Here is a 24735-nt window from a genome sequence, read left to right as displayed (position 1 = left end):
CTTGGCCAGAAAGAAAGAAAGAGGGATAAAGACTGGTAGCTTACTTTTGTACAGCCACTGAGTCATCAGCTCTCCCAGCTCAGTAGCCAATTAATGGATTGTCAATCTAAAGAGCCAGCTCTTGGAGATGATAACCTGAATCTTTTCTCACTGAAAATAATCCTCCTGCTCCTCAGCCCCAAACTTCAACAGGGTGCCCTAGAACCCGGTGATTAAGCTTGCTCGATGTGGAGGACAGGACTTTCCTGCTCCATATTAAAATTTTAGTTCCAAGTGATAAGTGTGGGAAAGAGCCCCACAGTCAGGTCATCTGAGAATTATTTTGGCCTTGGAAGAGAAGACTCGGAGGAAGGGTGGGAGTAAATGATAGCAATGTTCTGATCAAATATAATACCACCATTCTTACCAAGCAGACATTTACCATCCACTCAGAAAACCAGCTTGGTGTGCTTATTTAGGCTTCTGAAAGTGAGAGAACAATGATGAAGGATAACAACCTGCTTGGCCAGTTTGAGGTCACAGGAATTTCTTTTGTTTCTAAGAGTGTTCCTCAAGTTGAAGTAACCTTTACAATTTATATAAAAGACATCCACAGAGTACCTAATATGGATAAGAGCACAGGCAAAGAGAATGGGGTGACCATCACCAGTGACAAAGATTGCTTGAGAAAAGACAACTTTGAACATGTCTAGGAAGCTGAGAATTATAAGATAAAGATGAAAAGCAGAAACAGAAGGTTTCTTCCAAGAACTCACTTGAATCTTGATCTTTCAGCACTAAGGATACAATAGAGGATTAAGAAACTCTAAGGGAAAATTGTTGATGAAGAAAAAAAGATACATGACAAATGTAACAAAATAATCAGTTGACTAGATAAGAACCAGACTATTAATAAGAGAGAATCTGAGTAGAAAGAACTGAAGAAGTTCTGCGATGTAATCCTTCCTAAGCTGTACCAGAGTGCAGGAGATACCCAGAGGATTCCCACGTAGTGAAGCAGCCTCATCCAGAACTGTTTCTTCTTGGTTACTCATTGAAAAGGTTGTCTAAACATACTAAGAGAGAGAGAGCATTTCATGAAGCTTTTAAAAAATCGAAGGGCTCAAATTTGTAGCCAAAGCAGTGGCGATTCAAAAGTGATATTTAAGCTGTTTGTAAATCTGCGTGTCCTGAATGCTTGAATGTGTGCAGAGGGAGAGAAGTGAACAATATTTTTTTATGAGAATTGTAAACAAGTGAAAATACAATTCCTGTCCTAGAGAATGAAATCTATTTTAAAATGGCATCATAAAAAAAAAAGTACCACATGAGTCACCATATCCTGCCCTGCTTACCAGGAACATTTCCAGATGGAGACTGGCAGAGGAAAGGGGGGAAAGGGCAGAGTTCATGTGTTTCCACTGTGTTCTCACTGCATATCCTTCCTATGTCAGGGCTAAGTAACCTCTAAGTAAATTTCAATGATTTACAAGTACCACATTTCATCCTAAAACTGAATCCAAATTAACTGAGTGATGCCATCAGGCCTTTCTCTAATAAGAGATTTCTGAGCAAAGGCTACAGGACCACCTCTCAAATATTTAGTAGAGGGGATATTTGTTCAGATTTGGATTAAACTAGATGGCTTTTTTTTTTTTTAACATCTAACTAGAGATTGTTTGTGACTCTGAACAATTTTAGAAAACCTAAGTTGTAAAACAATTTTCAGATGAAGAAATTGAAACTGTTTCTAGTTATATGAAAAGATGCTCCAAATAACTATAGATCAGAGAAATGCAAATTAAGACAACTCTGATGTACCACTGTATGTGTCTCAGATTGGCTAAAATGACAGGAAAAGATAATGATGAATGTTGGAGATAATGTGGGAAAATTGAGACACTAATACATTGTTGGTAGAGTTGGTAACTGATCCAACTATTCTGGAGAGCAATTTGGAACTATGCCCAAAGGGCTATCAAACTGTGCATACCCTTTGATCCAGCAGTATTACTACTGAGCTTATATCCCAAAGAGATCTTAAAAGAGGGAAAGGGACCCGCATGCACAAAAATGTTTGTGGCAGCCCTCTTTGTAGTGGCAAGAAACTAGAAACTGAATAGATGCCCATCAATTGGAGAATGGCTAAATAAGTTATGATGTCTGCGTGTTTTGGAATATTATTGCTCTATAAAAAATGATCAGCAGGATGATTTTAGAGAGAACTGGAGAGACTTACATGAACTGATGAAATGAATAGAACCAGGAGATCATGGTACATGCCACAACAAGATTATAGGACAATCAATTCTGATGGACGTGGCTCTTTTCAACAATAAGATAATTCAGGCCAGTTCAAATGATCTTGTGATATAGAGAGCCATCTTCCCCCAGAGAGAGAGGACTGTGGAACTGAATTGGGATCACAATATAGCATTTTTACTCTTTTTGCTGTTGTTTTATTTTCTCATTTTATTTTCCTTTTTGATCTGATTTTTTTTTTTTGTGTGCAGCAAGATAATTGCATAAATATATATTGGATTTAACATATATATTTTACCATGTTTAACATATATTGAATTACTTGCCATCTAGGCAAGGAGGTTGGGGGAGGGGGAGAAATTGGAACACAAGGTTTTTGCAAGGATCAATGTTGAAAAATTATCCATGCATATGTTTTGAAAATAGAAAACTGTAATTAAAAAAAAATAAAAGAAAACCTAGGTTCTAATTAAATTTGGTATTGGTTAAGTTTTGTCACTATTAATATTAAAAGTGATCACCTTAAAGATCAATGGACCAGAATTCAGATGCTAGTCCCCTTTTCCACTCTCCCCCCATTTAAAAGTTAAAATATCTAGGAAAAGTGAAAAAGGAGTGAAGAAATTTATAAAATTGTGAAATTATAAAGTTGGGCAGAACTTCAGGGATCATATTTGCTTAACTATCTCATGATACAAAGTACATTCACTACTATGCTTCAGCTGCCTTCTTCCTCTGCCCCTTTTCCCATTAGTGTGTTTGAGGAAGTTCTCAAACAGAACTTTGCTACCATGCCTCCTATGAAAGTGTCCCCCACACCTCTACTTTTCATCTTCCTTTTATGTATTGTCTCCCCATCCCTACTTCGAGAAAAGATAAGTCCCTTGAGGGCAGGGACAGTGTTTTTGCTTTTATTCATTTCCCTAACATTGTAGTACCTGGCATATAGTTAAGTGCTTAGTAAGTATTTTAGGATTCAACTTGACATTTAGTGATATGCTTAAGTTTACAAAATTAGTCAACTGCTGAGCTTATCTTAAATTTCTTGATTCCCCAGTCTATAGCTTTTTTTTTTTTAATTGTGATTTTTTTCTTTTTATTTCTCACCTCTTTCATGGGTATTACAATACTTCTTGTTATAGAATAGGACACATTAGATAATTTATCCTATACAAGCTCAAGATGAGGGAGCAAATACTTTTTATCCTAGCTCATACTCTCACTAGTAAGTCAGGTTCCCAGATGGTGGTAACATCCTTAGGGGTAGTAAGGATACTTCCTGAGAAGTTGGGAGTTTGTCATGATAATCCCTTATTCCAATGTGTTCTCTTTAATATCAACAATCAGTTATAACTAATCTCTTATGTCATTTGCCCCAATAATCAGGACCTCAGCATCATTTAACAGATTAGCATCAATTAGCTTTTACATTGGGATATTTATTTTTTCCCCTAAAGAACCTTTCTTTCAGGGAGAAGTTGAGGTCATTAAAAGAACTTTGTAGTTTACCAAAGACAATCCAGTTCATTCTCTTCCTTATGTTCAATTCTGACCCCAATTAATTGTTATAGTGTCTGTCTATATATTAATGGACTGACCCTTAGTAGGTTGTCAATCCAGCTGTGTATATCATAGCTTTGACTGTGGCATTCTTCATTCCCTGGATATTTTCTTTTCTCTTTTTTAAATTTTAAATTATATTTTTAAAGTTATATATGTACATTTATTTTAAAAACATATTTTCATATGAATCATATTGGAAGAGTAAAATCAGAAGAAAAGGGAAAACCACGAGGGGGGGGGGCGGAGTCAATGGGGGGGAAAAAAGGTAAAAATAGTGTATTTCAATACATTGAGAAGATACAATCAAGAACCAAAAGTACAAATACATTACCTTATCCCTGACAAAAGACACACTCTGCTTTATATCATGTGATTCCTGGGAAGATTAGATTCAGACTTAAAGTAGTTGCTACAAATTATTCATTCTACCAATTTCATATCTGAATGCAGCATTGCTTCTGGGCTACCCAACGATAATAGTAGCTAAACACTTAACAGGAAAATTAGCTGAAAGGTAAAAAGACCCAAACATCAAGGCATTAATCATACATCATTTGATTTTTCTCTACTAGAAATGGGCAAGTTTAAATATAAAGAAGCAATATAAAGATTTTAGCAGAATGTTGAAAAGACTGTTTTTGACATACAAAGAAATTTTGAAAAATGAAGATAAACTAAACTACTGAAAATCAAAAGGAAATGTTTTATTCTGTGAAAGAGAAAGCTGTATGTCTTGTAAGCAGAAACAAGATATCCACCTATTAGGAATATAGTTAAAAAAAATAAACTCTTCAAAGTAATCAACAGGGAGGATTATATGATTGCTGAATTCCATTATAACTCTAATTTTACTTGATTCTGTGTGATTAACAAAGGCAATCCTTTATGAAATTTTTACTTTTAGACTTGAGAACTCTGATCAATGCAATGACCAACCATAACTTCAGAAGTCTGGTCATGAAGTAAGTTACTCATATCCTAACTGAAAGGTCATGGACTAAAGATACAGAGGGAGACATACATTTTCATATATAGACAATGTGAGAATTTGTTTTGCTTGATTGGGCACATTTGAAATAAGGGATTTGTTTTTTTTCTTTTCTCTTTTTAATGGGGAAGGTGAAAGGAGTTCTAATTGGGTTGTCAAAAAGAAAAGAAACAAAAGTCCACTGAAACATTTTTAAAATACATGGAAAAGGACTGAAGGAAGGCCAGAAAGAAATACACAAGCAGTACAACTTTGAAGGTTACAATTTGAACTTGGAGAAAAAGGAAAAGCAAGGTAGATCACTGAGGGGTTAAGGGACTTGCCCAGAGGTTGAACAACCAGGACAAATCAAAGCGTATCTATTACCTTTTGTAACAATAGGTTATGCATTTCCATTAGAGAATAAAGGAACAGAAAGCAAAAATATAATCCTGTAAGAATTATGAAAACAAAAGTAAAATCCTTAAAGCAAAGGCATGTGGATTTCTATTTCTTTTTTAATTTAAAAAAATTGGAAAGGAAAAAAAAAACATATTTTGGGAGGAACTTAGATTTAGTAGAAATGGAAAAGGCACTAATGTAATATTTAAGGTAGGATAAAATATAGTCCAGGATTTAATTTTATTTCTGTGATAATGAATAGGTTAGGCCTACATTAATGGACTGTATATAACCATTGAGTAGTGCTGTTAATTTTTTTCTAAAGACATTTACTAGTTGTAGAGCAGGAAATAATACCTTGTACTTGAGGTGCTATACATAGTATCAGCATGGACATTTCTCCTACAATAAACAAAGACCTAAATTCAGGGGTTCTCAAACTATGGCCCGCGGGGCAGATGCAGCAGCTGAGGACGTTTATCCCCTTCACCCAGGGCTATGAAGTTTCTTTATTTAAAGGCCCACAAAACAAACTTTTTGTTTTTACTATAGTCCGGCCCTCCAACAGTCTGTGGGACAGTGAACTGGCCCCCTATTTAAAAGGTTTGAGGACCCCTGAAAATGAATTGCTTTGAGACCAATCTTAGAACACTGAGTTGAATTCCTAAATTATACTTTAAAATGTACATAAATAGAAGTGCCTTGTTCCTCACTCTCCTAGAAAAATCACCTAGAAAGCATTTCCATAAAGTAGAATTTGTATAAATACAAAACACACTATAGTTCTGGATCATTTAGAATCTTAATTATCTTTCATTGATTGGGAAAATCTATATAGATATAAAAACACTGTTGAGAAATAAGTGCACAACCTTTGCATGTGTAAGAGATTCATGATTATTACATGATAGACAAATAATTTCAATAGAAATTATGGAGGGATTAGCAAGGATTGCTTTTTTTTCCCCATAGGATTTCATCAGGGATGCACTGATACTTTAGATAATCTAGAATATAGAATTACCATAATTTTTTTTTTTTGGCTGAGGCGATTGGAGTTAAGTGACTTGCTCAGGGTCACACAGGTAGGAAATGTTAAGTGTCTGAGGTCAGATTTGAACTCCGGTCCTCCTGACTTTAGGGCTGGTGCTTTATCTACTGCACCACCTAGCTGCCCCTTACCATAAACTTTTTAGTATTGAAATAATTGATTTTTTTTCCCCCCACACTTGTAGTGAATGAATACTAGAGGGGAAAAAAAAAACAAACCCATCATGAATATTTTCCAGATATAAGGTCAATTGCTATCATAGTGAATGATGAATCAGGCATTCTCTAAGGACTAGTATAAATGAATATATTTGCCTAAGATAATATATCTAAGGGAGCAGAAAATTAGAATTTACTGAACTATATAGTCGGGTCAAAATGTATATTTTGTGAATCTTGGCTTCCTTGATCTGACTCAAAGAATGAGTATTTAAAAATAAAAGAAACCAAAATTTGAAACAGTTGCATTAAAACACTCACTTTTATCACCATTTAGGATTAAGGGATAAACAATTGCTAACTGCTACATTGGTTAAGAACTTTTTTTTTTTTTTTTTAAAGGAAAGCAACATTTGACTATGTATTTTAAAAAGGGCAAATATTACCTGATATTAATGAAATAGGGAAAATGCTGTATCTTCTGAATTACTGTTCTTTTTGGTTTGGTAGTTGGATGTTGCTCTTGTGGTCACCATAATTTTTAAGCAATAAAACATTTCTAATTTTGAATCATTTTCAGAGCATATGCTGTTGGCCCTACAGGAAATGTTAATATGCTACCCAAGCATGTTCTGGCTTGCCTGTAAGAGGAGGAAGCTGCATGCTGTTTTCTGTCTAGTGAAGTAACATAACATAATGACAATTTATTAACATATATGAAGTATTTTGAAAGGCTTAAAAGGCTACATAAAAGCTACCTATTATTTGTTCCTGCATAGCTAGATTAGGGTCTTTTTAATTTTCTTTTTTCTTTTAACAGCTTTTAACAACTTTTAAACCACTTTTAACAATTTTTAATAATTCTCAACAACAACCAAAAAAACATTTTGATATACAAAGATGAGAGAATTAAGAAACTAGTTTAAAGCAGGAGTTTTTAACAAAAAATTTTTTTTGACAACTGTATTTCAATGTAATTAATTTTTTTACAATATTGTGTATTTTATTTTATGAATTTAAATACATTATTCTGAGCAGAGGTTTCATTAGACTATCAAAAGGGTCTAGAGCACATAAAAGGTTAAGAAATCCTGGTTTAAAGCAAGAAGTGCTGATTAAAATGCAAATACCATTGAGAAACAATTTGAACCATTATTAGTTATTGATACATTGGTACAATTCTAGAAAACAGAGGTATAGGTTGAGATATTTGGGGATACAATCCATATTTGGAAATGCCTCTGGGAATAGAAACCTCATGGTAGCCCCATTCACCAGTGACTTTCTTTTTTGTTATTCATCTTTTCTTTTGAAAAGAATTAATGACATCACTGGTGATGTCTTGACTTGTGCATTAATTGGATTGAAGACAGAGTTGCACAGTCCTTACCCTCACACTCTCATCCTAAATCATCCAAGTCTAGTGGCACCTCAAAGTCAAGACAACTAGTGATAGCCCAGCTTGCAGCATATGACCTTGTGGTCTTTGTGTGACCAAGTTCATTAGCAGTGCCAGCACCTGTCTCAGACTATTTCATGGACGTTTGAACAAATTGGTCTCATCTGCCCATTCAGCCAGGGAAAATCTCCATGGGCTTGGGTTAGACAGCCCCCTAACTCACCAATAAATTTGAAGCCTGCTACTTCATTCTCAACCAAGTTTAGCCCATCTGCTGGTAGGCTACTGGTGAGTTTAATGGGCTATGCCTAACTATAAATGCAATAGTTTCTTGGAACCACAGGTAAGAGTAAGGTGAATGAGCAATCCTGGAAAAGGATTCAGCGAGCCCTCCTACCAGAGGTGCCAGTGCTCCCTGAAAACTCTATGTACCCCAAGTTACTTTTATATATACATTTAGATATAGTGCTTCAATAATTTTTTCTTTTTCTGAACTTGACCAATAAACATAAACAGAAAAGAAGATTCTACAATATGAAACTATAAATCTCTTATCATGTAGAGCTTGTTTTTTAAGTATATAAAAATTCATCATTAACTTCAAAGCTTTATTTCCATTTTCTCCTGTATATGTGGATGGGGGAAGAGGAGAGAAACAATGTTTCAATGGTCTTTCTTTCTTTCTTTTTTTTTCATCATTATTACTAACTTCCTTCATTACCCTCAAATCCTGCTTCATTCACCCTTTCTTACTCCAACAACAACAATAACAAAATGCAGAATCAAACAAAGCAAGTCCACACATGGGCCCATGTCAAAAAATATTTGTCCCACTTTGCACCTCTGGTCCATCCTCTGTATCAAGAGTTGGGAAGCCTAATTCATAGGGTTAAGTTTTTAAAATTTTGAATGCAAGCAAAATTTTTGTGATAGCAAAACAGTGAAAACTGTGGGTCCCTATTCACTGAGAAATGGTTGAATAAGTTATAATTTATGAATATAACAAAATATTACTATATGGGGAAAAATGTTATATAAAAGTGACATTAGGAAGTATGAAGAAACATGGAAAGGTTAATATATGAAGTAGCCTTTCCATGTTTCTTATATGAAGTAATACAGACAACCAAATAATATATACATCTTGACTACAGTAATATAAATGAAATCCACAATTAAAGACAGCTAGATTTAGAGCAATTGCAATGAATAGTCTTGATTTGAGAAAATAAAGAATATAATACACATATCCTTCAGTAGAGAGGTAGAAGACTCCAAATGTCAGTACATAAACTCAGAATCATTTGGTTTCTTCAGCTGACTGATAATTTAGTTAAGTATTTGGTTGTTTGGTTGTTTTGTGAAAAGGTCTCCAGTAAACACTAACTGGCCCATGGGCCTTTAGTGTTAGAGCATTTTTCCCTTCAGCTCTGAAACCCTGAATACAGGCTCTGAAGAAGTCTCACTACTTAAAAGGAAGTTCAGGCTCTTTCTCTTTCTTTGGCTCTTTCTACCTAGAGCCCAAAGGGAAATTATTTGAAGTTTAGGGTTGGGCTCCTGGGAATCAAAGTAACATGGTGTACAGTGTGGCAAAGTACAAGAGAGCTTTTTATTCCCTTTACCCAAACGAAATAAATAACACACACAAAAAAGAAAAACTTAAACAGGCAGCAGCAGCCACATGTTGTTCAGTTGTGTCCAACTCTTTGTGACCCCATAGGTCATAGAATGTCAATGCTGTCTATGCAGTTTTCTTCGCAAAGATACTGGGGTGGTTTGTCATTTCATCATCCAGTGGATTGAGGTAAGCAGAGGTTAAGGGACTTGCCCAGGTAATAAGAGGCCAGATAGGAATTCTGTTCTTCTGATTCCAGATCCAGTGAGCCTCCAAGCAATGCCATAACTCCTATTATATTCTTCTGATAAGATTCTCAAAACATCAGAGACATAATGCAGTTTGTGGGACCTTGGAATAGTTTTACCTTTCTCAGTTCTATGCTGTACAATCTCTTCCACATCCATGACTTCTGAATATCCAGGCTAGGGCCTAGGTTCATTCTCCTGTTGATGTTCCCCTAAGAAGCATGTAGTTGAAGCAGAGGACAGCAGCTGCCACACCTATTGAGAAATACAGGAATCCCAAAGAGATTATAAAGAAGGGAAAGGGACCTGTATGTGCACGAATGTTTGTGGCAGCCCTTTTTGTAGTGGCTAGAAACTGGAAACTGAATGGATGTCCATCAGTTGGAGAATGGCTGAATAAATTGTGGTATATGAAAATTATGGAATATTACTGTTCTGTAAGAAATGACCAACAGGATGATTTCAGAAAGGCCTGGAGAGACTTACACGAATTGGTGCTGAGTGAAATGAGCAGGACCAGGAGATCATTATATACTTCAACAACAATACTAGATGATGACCAGTTCTGATGGATCAGGCCATCCTCAGCAACAAGATCAACCAAATCATTTCTAATGGAGCAGTAATGAACTGAACCAGCTATACCCAGAAAAAGAACTCTGGGAGATGACTAAAAACCATTACATTGAATTCCCAATCCCTATATTTATGCACACCTGCATTTTTGATTTCCTTCACAAGCTAATTGTACAATAATTCAGAGTCTGATTCTTTTTGTACAGCAAAATAATGTTTTGGTCATGTATACTTATTGTGTATCTAAGTTATATTTTAATATATTTAACATCTACTGGTCATCCTGCCATTTAGGGGAGGGGGTGGGGGGGTAAGAGGTGAAAAATTGGAACAAGAGGGTTTGGCAATTGTTAATGCTGTAAAGTTACCCATGTATATATCCTGTAAATAAAAGGCTATTAAATAAAAAAAAAAAATAAAAAAAAAAAAAGAATCAATGAATACCCTCCAAATGTTCGTGGAAAATGAAAATATAAAGCAAATAATTGTGACAAGCATATTGTCTAATTAAGATGAATGGGACAAGCTCCTTATGCGTTTTTAATCTGTTAAATAAACAACATATTAATAAGGCTTAATTATATTACCACAAACTTAAAGTGACTTTCTGAAATAAAGTTTATTTTGATTTAAAAAAAAAAAAAGAGAAATACAGGAATTCTGAAGGTTGCCTCCAATGTTGGACATATTCATTCATGATTAGTGCTCAGGCGCCTATTATCTGGCAAAGAAGTACAAGTGGGAAAAAAGTCAAGACTCTAGTGCTTAAGCTTAGTTCACCAATTCAGCACACATAAGGAGTCATGTAAGGAGTGGCCATGAAGGAGAAAGCCAATCCTCTAGCTATAATATGAATATCCAAATAAAACTTAAAGGAAAAGGACATGGGCAGGTACTCCCTTTTTAAGATCTGATGAGTCAGCAGCTGATTTCTTCTCCCCAACTCCTGCTCTCTATAGGGGAACTCAATATCCATATTGATTCTCCCTCAAACACCAAAATTGTACAATTGCTCAATCTGCCTATTTCACCAGACCTACTTTTCTACCCCACCTCAGCCACACACAAACTTCTTCATGGACTTGGTCTTACCACCACCCACAAATGTACCACATCCATGTTAATAAACTCTGAAATTCCTTTATGTGATCACAGTTCTATTGTCATTTCACCTCTCCCTTGGCCTTACAATAATAAAAACCTGATTTTTGTCCACATCCTCACCTCCAATCCCTCAGCCCCTCAGTTTTGTCCCGGAACATCATCCCTTTTTCCTCATCTCGACCCCTTGGTCAATCTGTTCAACTATACACTGGCTTCTTTTCTTGATTCTCTTTGCTCCCTCTTTACATCATTGATCTTGCCTACCAAGCTTCAGTCTTGGATGATTCCCTCCATTCATTGCCTTCACTCTTACATGGATATTACTGAATGAAGATGGAAAAAATCTGAAATCAAGTTGAATGGATTCATTATATATATATATATGTTACATAAGCTTAACTGAGTCTTCATTGTGATGAGGCAATACTTTCACACCTTAATTGAGTCATGGTCCTACATACCATAGCTTTTCAAAACCTTTTCAAATCTTCCACAGTTCTCTTTCTTTCACCCTCTCAGAAGAAAAACTTGCTTTATATTTTACTGAAGAAAAAAATGTAGACCATTTGCTGAGATGTCCTTCTTTTCTCTTCATCTTATGTCCACTAGATGCCTTTTGCCACCCTCTTCAACCTTTCTCACATGAGGATATGGCCCTTTTCTTTGCCAAAGCAATCTTCTCTTTGCCTCAAGATTATAGATTAGGATAAAAATGACTTCTCCATCAATTGTATGGAATTCATAATAATGGGCAGTCTTAATTTCTAACATTTCTTCTTGCAGCTGTACTGGCTTTCTTTGAATTGTTCTCTCTTTTACTCATGGAAGCTCTTTTCATGTCACTTCATTTTGTGGTTGATACCGGTTATAGGGTTTTGGTGTCAGCACCTCTCCAATAATCACCAGTCATAAGATGCTATATCAGAGAGAATAACAGGAAGATAGAAATTGAATAGAGAAATCTACACAGTATACACATTACTCATTCTTTTCTATCTCTTTGAAAATCAGAGATCACAAGACCCCAAATGAGGGGGAGGAGGTATCACTAAAAATTGCTTCAACAGTCTTTCTCTGGGTATCTCTGTATAGTTCTCTCTCTATCTTCTATACTTTTTTCTTCTTCTTCTTCTTCTTCCTTCTCTCCAGGCAAACAATTCAAGAAAATAAATGGACAAACTACACATGTGCCCGTCTCTGATATTGTTCCACAGATGATCCAAATTCATTATCTTCTACTAGCTTCTACTGCTTCTACTAGTTTACTGTCCCCAAGGCTTAATTGTCCTAAGGGGTGAAAGTTCAAATCATTTTGGAGTTGACAGGCAGCTTCCTGATTCACCGGCTTACAATCACCACTCTTCATGACAGAGGATTCCCTCTAGAAATGAAATAGGATGGTTACTCCAGTCTTAAATGCTGTCTCCTCACTTACTATCATTTCTATGCTGTTGCTAAATAAGTCTAATGCTGAATTAACTAGGAATGCCTCATATTGTTTTGAAATCAGCCTATATCAGTCTTGGCCCACAACATGGCATCACAGTTTTTTTTTTTTTTTTTTTTAATAGATATCTATATGTCTCCTCTATAAGCTGTATGAAAGTCAGGAGTTATTTTTGTTTTTCATTTTTTTGTTCTGCCAAAGGCAGGCATAACATCTTACACATAGGTATTTAAAAAATGTTTGCTGAATTTAATTTGGAGACTTCTCCATATTTTATTTCCCCTACATGCCAGCTTCTAGTAGTCCATGAACATTTTACCTTGGCATCTCATTAAAATCAATAAGACATGCTGTTATTTGGAATGGAGTAACATATTAACCAGTTAGTACAACGACTATATTTGATCTACTTAATTCATTACTACTCATATTAACTAGTAAAACATGTCCTTGAAAGAAAAGGACACATAACAGTAAGTGGTATAGGTAAGTGCCACACATTTTAATGAGATGCCAAGGTACACTGTTCATGGCCTTTGAATATCAAACCCTTTGGCTCCCTTCACCACTCAGGTTTACACTTTAGAATTTATCACCAACCAGAATTGTTCCATCTTGAAGATCAAGAAAATTACAAAATTGAATTAGCTAGTTCTACTTTAATTCATATTATTTAACCTCATCTGGGCCCTCATTACTATATATATATATATATATATATATATATATATATATATCAATTCACCTCCCATTAGCTGTATATCATATTTTCTTGCGTGGTTATTCTAAACTTTTTTTCTTTCTTCAAACCTTCAGTATTACACTGGAGTCTCTCTTTGCAGATGATGTTCACATCATTTTTTTCTGAGAAAATGATGTTCATTTTCATGAGTCCTTTCATCTCTCCTTCTTTACACCTCCAAATTCCAATATATCTTCACTCATCCTTTATTCTTTTGTTCTGGTTTCCAAGGAAATCCTTTCCCTTGCTAAGTCTAATCCATTTATTTGTACTATTCCTATCCCTTCCCATAATACACTGCCCTCATTCTTACATTCCCCTCTTTTTCATTCTCTTTCTGTCTACTAGATCATGGCTACAGACCTGCTTGGATCTCCCTATATCTTAATAATGTTTTCCTTTGAATAGTCAACATTCAGGAGTTGTGGGAAAAAGGGCACATAAAAGCTTTGTTTATAGAGCTGTGAATTAGAACAGCCACTCTCAAAAACAATATGAAAATATGCAAAGAAAGTGACAAAAATATTTAAACCCATTGACTCAGAGATTCAGGAGGTCAGTGATAAAAAAAAAGGCCTCATACACCAAAATATTTATAGCAGCCCTTTTTGAGATAGCAAGGAACAAATATGTTCATTATCTGGGAAATGGATAAAAAAACACAGATACAGGAATACAGAATGCCAGTAAACTGTTGGGAATGATGAAAGTTATAAGTACAGAGATGTATAGAAATGTATGTAAACTTATGTAAAATAAAAGTAAGCAGAACTAGGAAAACAATGTAAGTGGAAAGAAAAAGAAGAAAAATCAAATCACTTGGGACCTTTGTTGGCCAATCAATGAGCCATTGTTATTAAGAAAGAAATTTAGCCACCTCAAAATATCTTGTGAGGTTTCCTTTAGGCAGAGCAGGGACATGATATCCTACATGGCAGAGGAATGGAAAGGGAAAGAAGGAAGGAAGGAAGGAAAGCAGGAAGGAAGGGAGAAAAGGAGGGAGGGAGGAACTAAAGAAAGAAGGGAGGAAGGGAAAAGGAGAGGAGAGAGGAAAGAAGGGAAGAAGGAGCTGTGTTGCCCAAACTGGCCATTCCAGTTGAGTCCCCAGTGGTTCAGCTACTCCTCCTCACAGAAGTTTGCCTTTATTGTTGAAGAGGACCATGACAACAGGAAGAATAATGACCAAATATCTCTCCAAGAAAAACTATAAGAAGATATCTTCCCCTGCTCTTTTGAAGAAATGGAGTACCATTTCTTAGATCAGATATCAGATATTGCAAATGATCTCAGACTTTTAAAAAATCCTTTTTTAATACTTTATTTTAAGGGATATCTCTCTGGGATAGTGAGAAAGAAAAGGAGAATTACATTGGGGAAAATAGATGATGTAAAAACAAAACCTATAAAAATTAAAAAAAAAAATCTTGCTCTGATCCCTGCCATCCTTTCAAGCTATCATCAAAGCCATCTCTCCTTTATTTTTATTGCTAAAGTTCTCTAAAGAGTAATTTATACCACCTGTCTCCCGTCTTATCATTCACTCTTTAACCTTTTGAAATTTAATTTCTGCCTTCAGTATTCTATTAGAATTGTTCTCTGCATGATCACCAATGACCCCCTGTTTTTCTCTTGTAACAAACTCTTAATCACTTAAGTAAAACTAATAATATAATGAATGATGTCAACACTTCATATCTGAAGTATTCCCTTCAAAATTAATAAAAATATTTTTTCCTTCCTTCCTATTTCCACCCCATTGGAGGAAAGAAAAATAAATTTCTTGTAACAAATATAGAGTGAAGCAAAATAAATTTCTGAAATGAACATTCTCTCTCTTTTTCTCTGTATGCATGTGTGTGTGTCTCATTCTGCACCCTAAATTTGTTGCATTTCGGTAACATTTTTATCATCAGTCCTCTGTAAACATGAATGGTCATTGTATTGATCATAGTTCCTACAGTTTTCAAATTTGTTTTTACACTGTTATTGTATCTTCAGTATCTCATATCAACTTCTTTTTTTCCATTTATACAGCAACTGATCTCATCTAGGATCATTTGCCTGGTTCAGTAAGAAATTTCTTATTCTTTTTCCAACAATAAAAAACTTTACCATTCAAAATTGTCACTAGTGTTCTGTTTACTTTATAATCGATTGAAACTCTTTTCTCTGTTTTTATGCTTCCATAAACTAACAACAATCTTCCTTCCTGCCTTCATAAATTAGCACCTCTTACTTCAGCAAAAATAATGAGGGCCCTTTGATGTCAAGTAGTTTAAAAATGAGTCTTGATTAGTTTCTCTTGCTATTTCAATTCTATAATTTGGCAGCAAATTCTCTTAACATTAATGATTATATTTATATTTTAATATATTTAACATCTACTGGTCATCCTGCCATCTAGGGGAGGGGGTGGGGGGGGGGTAAGAGGTGAAAAATTGGAACAAGAGGTTTGGCAATTGTTAATGCTGTAAAGTTACCCATGTATATATCCTGTAAATAAAAGGCTATTAAATTAAAAACAAAACAAAACAAAACAAAACATTAATGATTATATAGTAACCCTCCATCAAAGAGGAAACAATAAGAAGAGAAAAAAGGGAAATCATACAAAAATTTTGACATATTATAAGAAAATTTAATAAAGGATATCCATGATATGGAAATAGATTTTACATGATTGCACATATATAACACATAGCAGATTGCTTGCTATCTTGGGAGAGGGAAGGAAAGAAAACTTTAGAAATTAAAATCTTTTAAAAACTGAATGCTGAATATTGTCTTTACATGTAGTTGGAAAAATAAAATACAATCAATCAAGTTAAAAAAAAGAAAAGATATTCATAGGATGGAACTAGAAGTAGAATTCAGTAGAATGCATGTAGATTGGGGCAAAGTTAAGACAATACCTTACTTTGAGGTAATACGGCAATTCTAAAGATGATTTCCCAGTTTTCCCTTTTTCCATAAGGAAAGCCCCATTTTTGTTATTGTTAGAGATGTTCTCTCCTTTTGGAATGGCGACTGATAGGGAGCAAGGTATTAGCTGTTACATTCTCTTTCAGAACAATATTTTGGGATCTTTAAGTACAATAATTAGTTGAGAATGAGGGGAGTATGAAAATAGAATGTTTCCAGATTTACAGAAAGTTAACTAACAAGGACATGGAAACTCTTATTTACAGTTCTATGGAACTGTTTTTCTCACATACTATCTGACAAATGCCAGGAGGATAACCTTGAATTATTTTTGTAAGAGAAATCCAAGGCACTATAGAAATGCATTTGTCTTATATTTTTGCCCTCCTTGGAATTCTCTGTGTGAAATATTAATTCAGATTCTATAAAAGAGAGAGGACAAAATTCTAATATGCAAAGAACCTAATAAGAATAAAGGTCTAACTTATTGATATAGATATGTATAAATATATTAATGTATATATGTATATCCTATAGCAAGTAATATTTATTTACATTCTTAAGAATGAAGGACAGCACTCGCAATTTCAAAATTCTAAGAAACAAATTCCTTTTGATAATAATAATGATAAATTGGGGTAGAAAGAGACCATATATTAAGAAAAATATTATAGGAATTAATGTTTTGTTGCCTTTCCCCACTTTTTTTTTTCCATATTAGTACCATTTATGCGCTCTCTCTCCCAGCAAGACTGGACTTTTAGACATACCCTAACCTCAAGATGCTACCCTCTACTTCTATGAATTCACATAGGGTTCCTCATAGGCAATGTACTTCCTCCTCAACTCTGCCTTCCAGAATCCTTATCTTCTTTCAAGGCTAACTTTAAGTTTTTCCTTTTTCCTTGGGGATATTAGTAAGTACTATGTTGTCTATGAAATCCAACTTGAACTTTTCCCAAAATTCCTGTGGTTCTATCTCAGTGGAAACTTTTAAGGTCATCAAGGTCCTTCATCAGATGCTATAAGCTAAGGAGACATCTAATGAAACAAACAAACAAACAAAAAGAATAAGATATATATGAGCCTGACAGGCCTTTTAAAAAGCTTTCAAAGTAAAAAAAAGTTTTGTTTTGTTTTGTTTTTTATCACTTAGGGCATAAGAACAAGTTACCAAATGTCTATCCATGTTCTGCCTTCTCTACAAGGCACTTCACTTTCATGTCATCATGATTCTCAGGATGTAGGCTTCCTAGACTCCTCACATGGAGAGAATGCCATTCCAAGTGCTCTGTATTTGCCCCAGATACCTGTTACACTTGTATCATACTTATTTGTATACACATTGGATCAGCTCCATTAGAATATGTTCCCTGAAGACAAAGACTTTTTCCTTTTTGATTTTATATTCTTATGTGCATTGTAGTCTCTTACACATAATACATGCCTAATAAATGTTTCATGAATTGATCAGCATTTGTCAAAATTGAACAAATTTCCCCCCCTTTAGAAATAATTTTTGGATTTGAAAGCTACATGATACATATTCATGTTATTATTAAAAGTACATATACATGTTTTTCTTTCTTCACCTCAGTTAAGCTACATTTTTATTTTAATAATAAATAGATGTACCAAATGCCTGTCTTTCTGTCATGCTTTTACATGAAGTCCTATAATTTAAAAAAATTAAAGTTGTTAATTTCAGAAAGCTGTAATCAGTTAAAGAACAGTGACTAAACACAGTTTCAAAGATAACTGCCATGCATCTAAATATACAACACAGTGTAGTAATTAGTGATTATACTCAGCAGACTAAGTTCCACTGAACTTTATAAGAAAAGGAATTTATACATTTTGTTTGTGGTTCTTAAGTATTTTTTTATTATGGTGGGGAAGCATTTAGATTAATAGTTTTGTGGCATTTTGGGGGAAAGATCCAACTTTTCTAGATATGAGATGAATTATATCTTCTCTTGGTTTACATAGCATTCTCCACTTTGCAAACATCTCTGCCCCCAAAATTTCACCATAAAAATTCCAAATCAGTTTTAGCAAATTTCAGTGTTATAAATTATTTTCCTTTCTTTCCATCATTTGAAATGTTCTTCTACTCTGCAACCTCAGACATACTATTTAACCTTCCCAGGCTATAGTTTCCCCATCTGTGAAACTGGTGACTTCTAAGGTCCTTTCCATCTCTAAATCCTCTGACCTTATGATACTAATTATGGGGTGGATAAAAGTAAGGAGACAAATAGAAAAAAAAATTACATGAGTCTTACCTCTACTACAGTGATGATCGGTGTCTAAAACTGAGACTACATGTTTTGTATATCTTACCAGTAGGAAATTCCAAAAGTAATAAAAGGGATCAACTTATCTGATTGATTTTAGAAATGAACAATATAGATTATAGTTACAAGAAGTTATTCAGGTTCCTTACACAAGTTAATTTGGGATAGCCTTGACACTATTTCTATTGACAGTATCATTGATGGTAGAACCTTTTTTTGTTTTCTTTATTTTTAGAAACTAAATGTGTATTAGGAACTTAGCACCTGGATTCTTGATGGGAGGCACTCTAGTATGATAGAACATTGAACTTGAGAGTTATCCAGTATAGATTTCAGTAACAGTTACAGCTAGTGTGATTGTGGGCGAACTGTTCTGAACTTTTAATTTTCTCTTCTGAAAAAAACCAATAATTTCTACCTAGTGTGTAGAGAATCAACCTTAAAGGTAGGAAGACCTTCAAAATGGCTTCTGATCCAGCCTGGATGGGTGGCACTTGCCAAATTGTTTAACCTTCCAGGGCCTCAAGGCCTGGAAGTTACAAAATATAGATATCTAATGATAGAGTGGATTTCTTCAACAGCAATTTCTTCTACCAAAAAAATGCATAGATATGAACAAATACAAGCTGTCCCAAAAATCTTAGTGCAGCTTGAAACTGCACTAAGACTTGAGACATTGTGTGTGTGTGTGTGTAGTTGCACATATATGTACACATATGTATATGTGCATATATAATAGTGATTTTATCAAAGAAAATTAATTGAAACTTTATTATTATTACTTTATAAAGCAAGCAATGTAAACTAGGGAGCAGATTACCTGCCAATTTTTACAGAGTTGTTTCTAACAAAAAATTAAAAATAAGACAAAGAGAAACCCTTTGAAATTTATCAAAAGTACTACTTAAGAAAATTACTGATTAGAATTTTAAAAATCTTTAATGTTAGGTAATTGGCTTTTTAATGGTTGTAGTCATCAGTTTTGAGCAGCAAAATTCTGTTAACTTTTATTTCTTTTTAATTGTTCATTCAGGAAACATTTCTATGCTATAAGCATGCTCTCATATGTGTATGATAAAGGAGATATATCTTACGGAGTCCCATAAAATGAACATAATTTTGCTCCTCTACTGTAATGAATCATAGAATGTAAGAACTGAAAGAGACCTTAGAAATAATCAACCTAGGCCAGAGGCACCAAAAAAAATTTTTTTTAACTCCACAGAGCAGAGTAAAGTATTTTATATTGCTATTGCTAATTGATCTAAACTAACTGGCATGTCTGGCAGCAATTATGTCTAAAAGGCTAATGGTTAGATTTTATTAGCCTAATAGTTCATACTATTAATAGTTAATATTAAATAGTCTAGATGTAGAGTTATGTGGGAGAGAGCAGGCCATGAGTAAGAGTGGGATGTTAAACAAAGGTGATCACAGTTCAACCTTCATTAGCCAACCTGGCCTTTGCTTTCTGCAAAGAATAGAAGAACACAATAGGATAGACAAGAAGTTAAAAATAATTCTCTCACCACAGTGTAATGTAGCTCTTTTTCTATTTGAGCAAGTAGGCTCAAATTTAGGATATTTGCTTATAAAAGCTAAGAACCATAATAGTTTTCTGATCATGTTATTGAGATACTCTGAGGAGACTAATAGAGAATAAAGAGTTTAAAAGTGTCAACATGTTCAGAAAAGAGAAGAATAAACCAGAGAATTTCTAAGAAGAATTCAAATAGTAGACCTACTCTTAACTCAAATTTCTTTTACTTTCTAATGAAGCCAGGTTAAAAGAGAATTTAACCATTGTCAGAAAAGGTAAATTGAGAAAAGAGAACAACATAGTTCCTGGCTGAAAACTGGATGAGGAGAGCTATAAGACTTTTCTTTTGGGGAAGATTATGAGCTTCTTGAGGGTAGGGATTGACTTTTTTCTCTTGTTAGCAGAATGCCTAACACATAATAGGTACTGAATAAATGCTTATTGATAATAATGATGAGAGGCTTACTAACCATAGCACTTTCATGATATGGAGGACAAGGTGGCAGTTGACACTGAGGATAACGTTTCAACTATAAAGTAGGAGACTTGAGATACGGACTAAAAAAGCTATAACTCTTCCTATTGGGGAGCATCCACTCCTTATCGGATGATAAATGGAAATGACCATAATTGTAACTCTCCCTTTGAGGGAGATACTTAATAACTGCAGCACTCTCTCTCAGTAGAGGCCAAATAGACAAAAAGTGACCCTGAAGATAACTGAATAGCTGAGGATCTGCTAGAGCAGAGTCATGAAATCTAATGGGAAACAGAAAAAAATACCCAGAGGAGCAATCTTCTCCTTTACCTACAAAAAAAGAGATACAACCCACAAGGTAGCAGGTTCAAAAGAAAAGTGTCTGATGGCACCAGAAATCTTCTTTATCACTGTTATTGCTCACACATGATATTGTATTTGCATGTCTTTGATGCCCTAGGTACATATTCATAATTTCTATACAGAAATAATTTTCTTTACATTCTTCTGTAAAACATCTCTATAATTTCTTCCAGCAACTTTCTTAGTCTTGTTCTGGAAAGAGAAAATGATAGCACTGTTTTTGAAAAATGGAGAAATTTCCTAACAATGTTCTATAAGTTAAGAAAGACTTGACTCTATTTTAAAGATTTTTTTGATTGTTGTTGATCTTCAACCAAAGTTATTTTGGTTTCTCTTCTACAATTTACTTGTTATACTGTGAATTGGAGAATCAGAGGTAATGAGCTAAATGCAGGATAGAGGGCAACTCATGAACATTATATAAGAACAATGTCACTAGTGAAGAATGTTTAATATTCTCTCAGAAACTTTTTTTTTTAATTAAAGAGGTCATATGAGCAGCTTTTCAGAACTAGTGCTTACATTAAGCCTATTTCCATATTCAAAGTTTCTAGGCATTCTAGTTTCTACATTGTCTAAGATGGTGATCAGTTAGATGCTTAGGAAAATACATTAGTCCAAGAATACTAATGAATACATAATAATATTACTACTGATACTGAATACACTACTGATGTGGGAAGGGGAGAAAGCTGTAGACAAACTTTTGATTCAGTAGCCTCACATAAACTCAACCTGGATGATTTCTTATGACACTGATGAGAACTTGGCTCACTATATTTTGTTCTGTTTTGGTTTTGTAAATGAATTTTTGCTGATGCCTTTTGTTTTTCCATCATAGTCATTTCTGTAAATATCTTCCACTGCCAAATGAGCCCTCCCTTGTAACAAAGAAAAACAGTTCAGTAGAATGAAACACAATGATCTCAACTGACAATATATGCAACATTCCCTATCTATGTCTCTCCCTCCCCAAAGTAAGGAGGTGCTTTATCATGTCTTTTCCAGGAAAAAGATCTGCTACTAAATTTATTTAATATTTGACTATTTTTTAAAGTATTGTTTTAAAGTATTATTAAAGTATTTAAAGTATTGTTTAAAGTATTGTGGCAATGAGAAAATCCTAGATAATTATGTTTCTGGCTTAGGGACAGAGAGGTCTTATACCTTAAAACAAATAAACAAAATCAACCAGTGAAGCTTTGGGCCCTAGAATACTTTGGGAATGATGGTCAGAGGGCAGTATGGAGAAGGAAGTAACATCAGTGATTTCTTCCATGACCAGTAGGAGCTCACCACATTCTCACTATCTACCCAATCCAAGACTTGAGCAGACAAAGCAGGGGAATAACACTTTATATTATATTTGTAAAATATGTTACCATGTAAGATAGGTAGTTTCTTTATGAATTACCTAAATGTATAAATGGGACTCTTGGATGATATGGACAGATATGATCTGATCTTAGCCCACCTATGCAGGAAGGAGCAAAGCTGAGACCCCCCCCCCCCCTCTCCCTCCAGCATGTTAGCTATAGAGAGGAGCAAGTAGAGCTTAGAAGCCTTGAGGCTGTGTGCTCTTTTCTCTGTCATTGAGAGGGCTATCCAGCTAGAATTACATTTACCTGTCCCTGCATATCTTTAGTTAAGGGTGTGATGTTTATGATTTAAATAAGAAAGCCACTTTCCTGATCACTCTTTTTAAAATTTCATTTTTTATATTATATGTATGCGAAGGTTATACAAGGGTGAATGTTGAAAATTATCCATGCATATGTTTTAAAAATAAAAACTTAATAAAAAAGATTTTATGTGTACAATCATGTTAAACATATTTCCACATAAGTCACATTATGAAAGAAGATTCCTTGAGATTATAAATAAATTAGAGGAACACAGGATAGTTTACCTCTCAGACCTGTGGAAGAGGAAGGAATTTGTGACCGAAGAAGAATTAGAATTGATCACAAAATAGAAAATTTTGATTATATCAAATTGAAAAAGTTTTTGTACAAGAGATCTAACTCAGTTTCAATTGATCAAGGATGATAGAAGCAGCTACACCCAAAGAAAGAACACTGGGAAATGAATGCAAACTGTTTGCATTTTTGTTTTTCTTCCCAGGTTATTTTTTACCTTTTGAATCTAATTCTTCCTGTGCAACAAGAGAACTGTTCTGTTCTGCACACATATATTGTAGCTAGGATATACGGTGACATAGTCAACATGTATAGGACTGCTCGCCATCTGGGGGAGGGGGTGAAGGGAGGGAGGGGAAAAGTCAGAACAGAAGTGAGTGCAAGGGATAATGTAAAAAACATTACCCAGGCATGGATTCTATCAATAAAAAGTTATAACCCCCCCAAAAAAAAGTTTTTGTACAAACAAAACCAATGCAGACAAGATTAGAAGGGAAGCAATAAACTGGGAAAACATTTTTACACTCAAAGGTTCTGATAAAGGTCTCATTTCCAAAATATATAGAGAATTGACTCTAATTCATAAGAAATCAAGCCATTCTCCAATTGATAAATGGTCAAAGGATATGGACAATTCTCAGATGAAGAAATTGAAACTATTTCTAGGCATATGAAAAGATGCTCCAAGTCATTATTAATCAAAGAAATGCAAATTAAGACAACTCTGAGAAATGCAAATTAAGACAACTCTAAGATACCACTACACACCTGTCAGATTGGCTAAGATGACAGGAAAAAATAATGATGATTGTTGGAGGGGATGTGGGAAAACTGGGACATTGATTCATTGTTGGTGGAGTTGTGAACGAATCCAACCATTTTGGAGAGTAGTTTGGAACTATGCTCAAAAAGTTATCAAACTGTGCACACCCTTTGATCCAGCAGTGTTTCTACTGAGCTTATATCCCAAAGAGATCTTAAAGAAGGGAAAGGGACCTGTATGTGCAAGAATGTTTGTGGCAGCCGTCTTTGTAGTGCCCAGAAACTGGAAACTGAGTAGATGTCCATCAATTGGAGAATGTCTGAATAAATTGTGGTATATGAATATTATATATCATTGTTAAGTAAGAAATGACCAGCAGGATGATTTCAGAAAGGCCTGGAGAGACTTACACGAACTGATGCTGAATGAAATGAGCAGGACCAGGAGATCATTATATACTTCAACAACAATACTATATGATGATCAATTCTCATGGACCTGGCCATCTTCAACAATGAGATGAACTAAATCAGTTCCAATGAAGCAGTAATGAACTGAACCAGCTACACCCAGCGAAAGAACTCTGGGAGATGACTAAGAACCATTACATTGAATTCCCAATCCCTATATTTTCTCCTGCCTGCATTTTTTGATTTCCTTCACAGGCTAATTGTACAATATTTCAGAGTCCAATTCTTTTTGTACAGCAAAATAATGGTTTGGACATGTATAGTTATTTTGTATTTAATTTATACTTTAATATATTTAATATGTATTGGTCATCCTGCCATCTAGGGGAGGGGGTGGGGGGAAGGAAGGGAAAAATTGGAACAAAAAGTTGGCAGTTGTCAATGCTATAAAATTACCCATGCATATAACCTCTAAATAGAAAGCTATTAAAAATTTTTAAAAAAGAAAGAATATTCCTGATCATTCTTAA

The 24735-nt window shown here is 34.6% G+C and overlaps 1 long non-coding RNA gene across 1 annotated transcript in view; it reads left to right on the top strand.

The window, feature by feature from the left end:
- Positions 1-24735, top strand: part of LOC116419798 — a 41831-nt gene that overhangs the window by 10963 nt on the left and 6133 nt on the right. The gene's annotated exons all lie outside the window — the stretch shown is intronic.

This window comes from Sarcophilus harrisii, chromosome 6, assembly GCF_902635505.1.
Source record: "Sarcophilus harrisii chromosome 6, mSarHar1.11, whole genome shotgun sequence".
NCBI classification, from domain to species: domain Eukaryota; kingdom Metazoa; phylum Chordata; class Mammalia; order Dasyuromorphia; family Dasyuridae; genus Sarcophilus; species Sarcophilus harrisii.
This window is presented reverse-complemented; position numbering and strand designations above follow the sequence as displayed.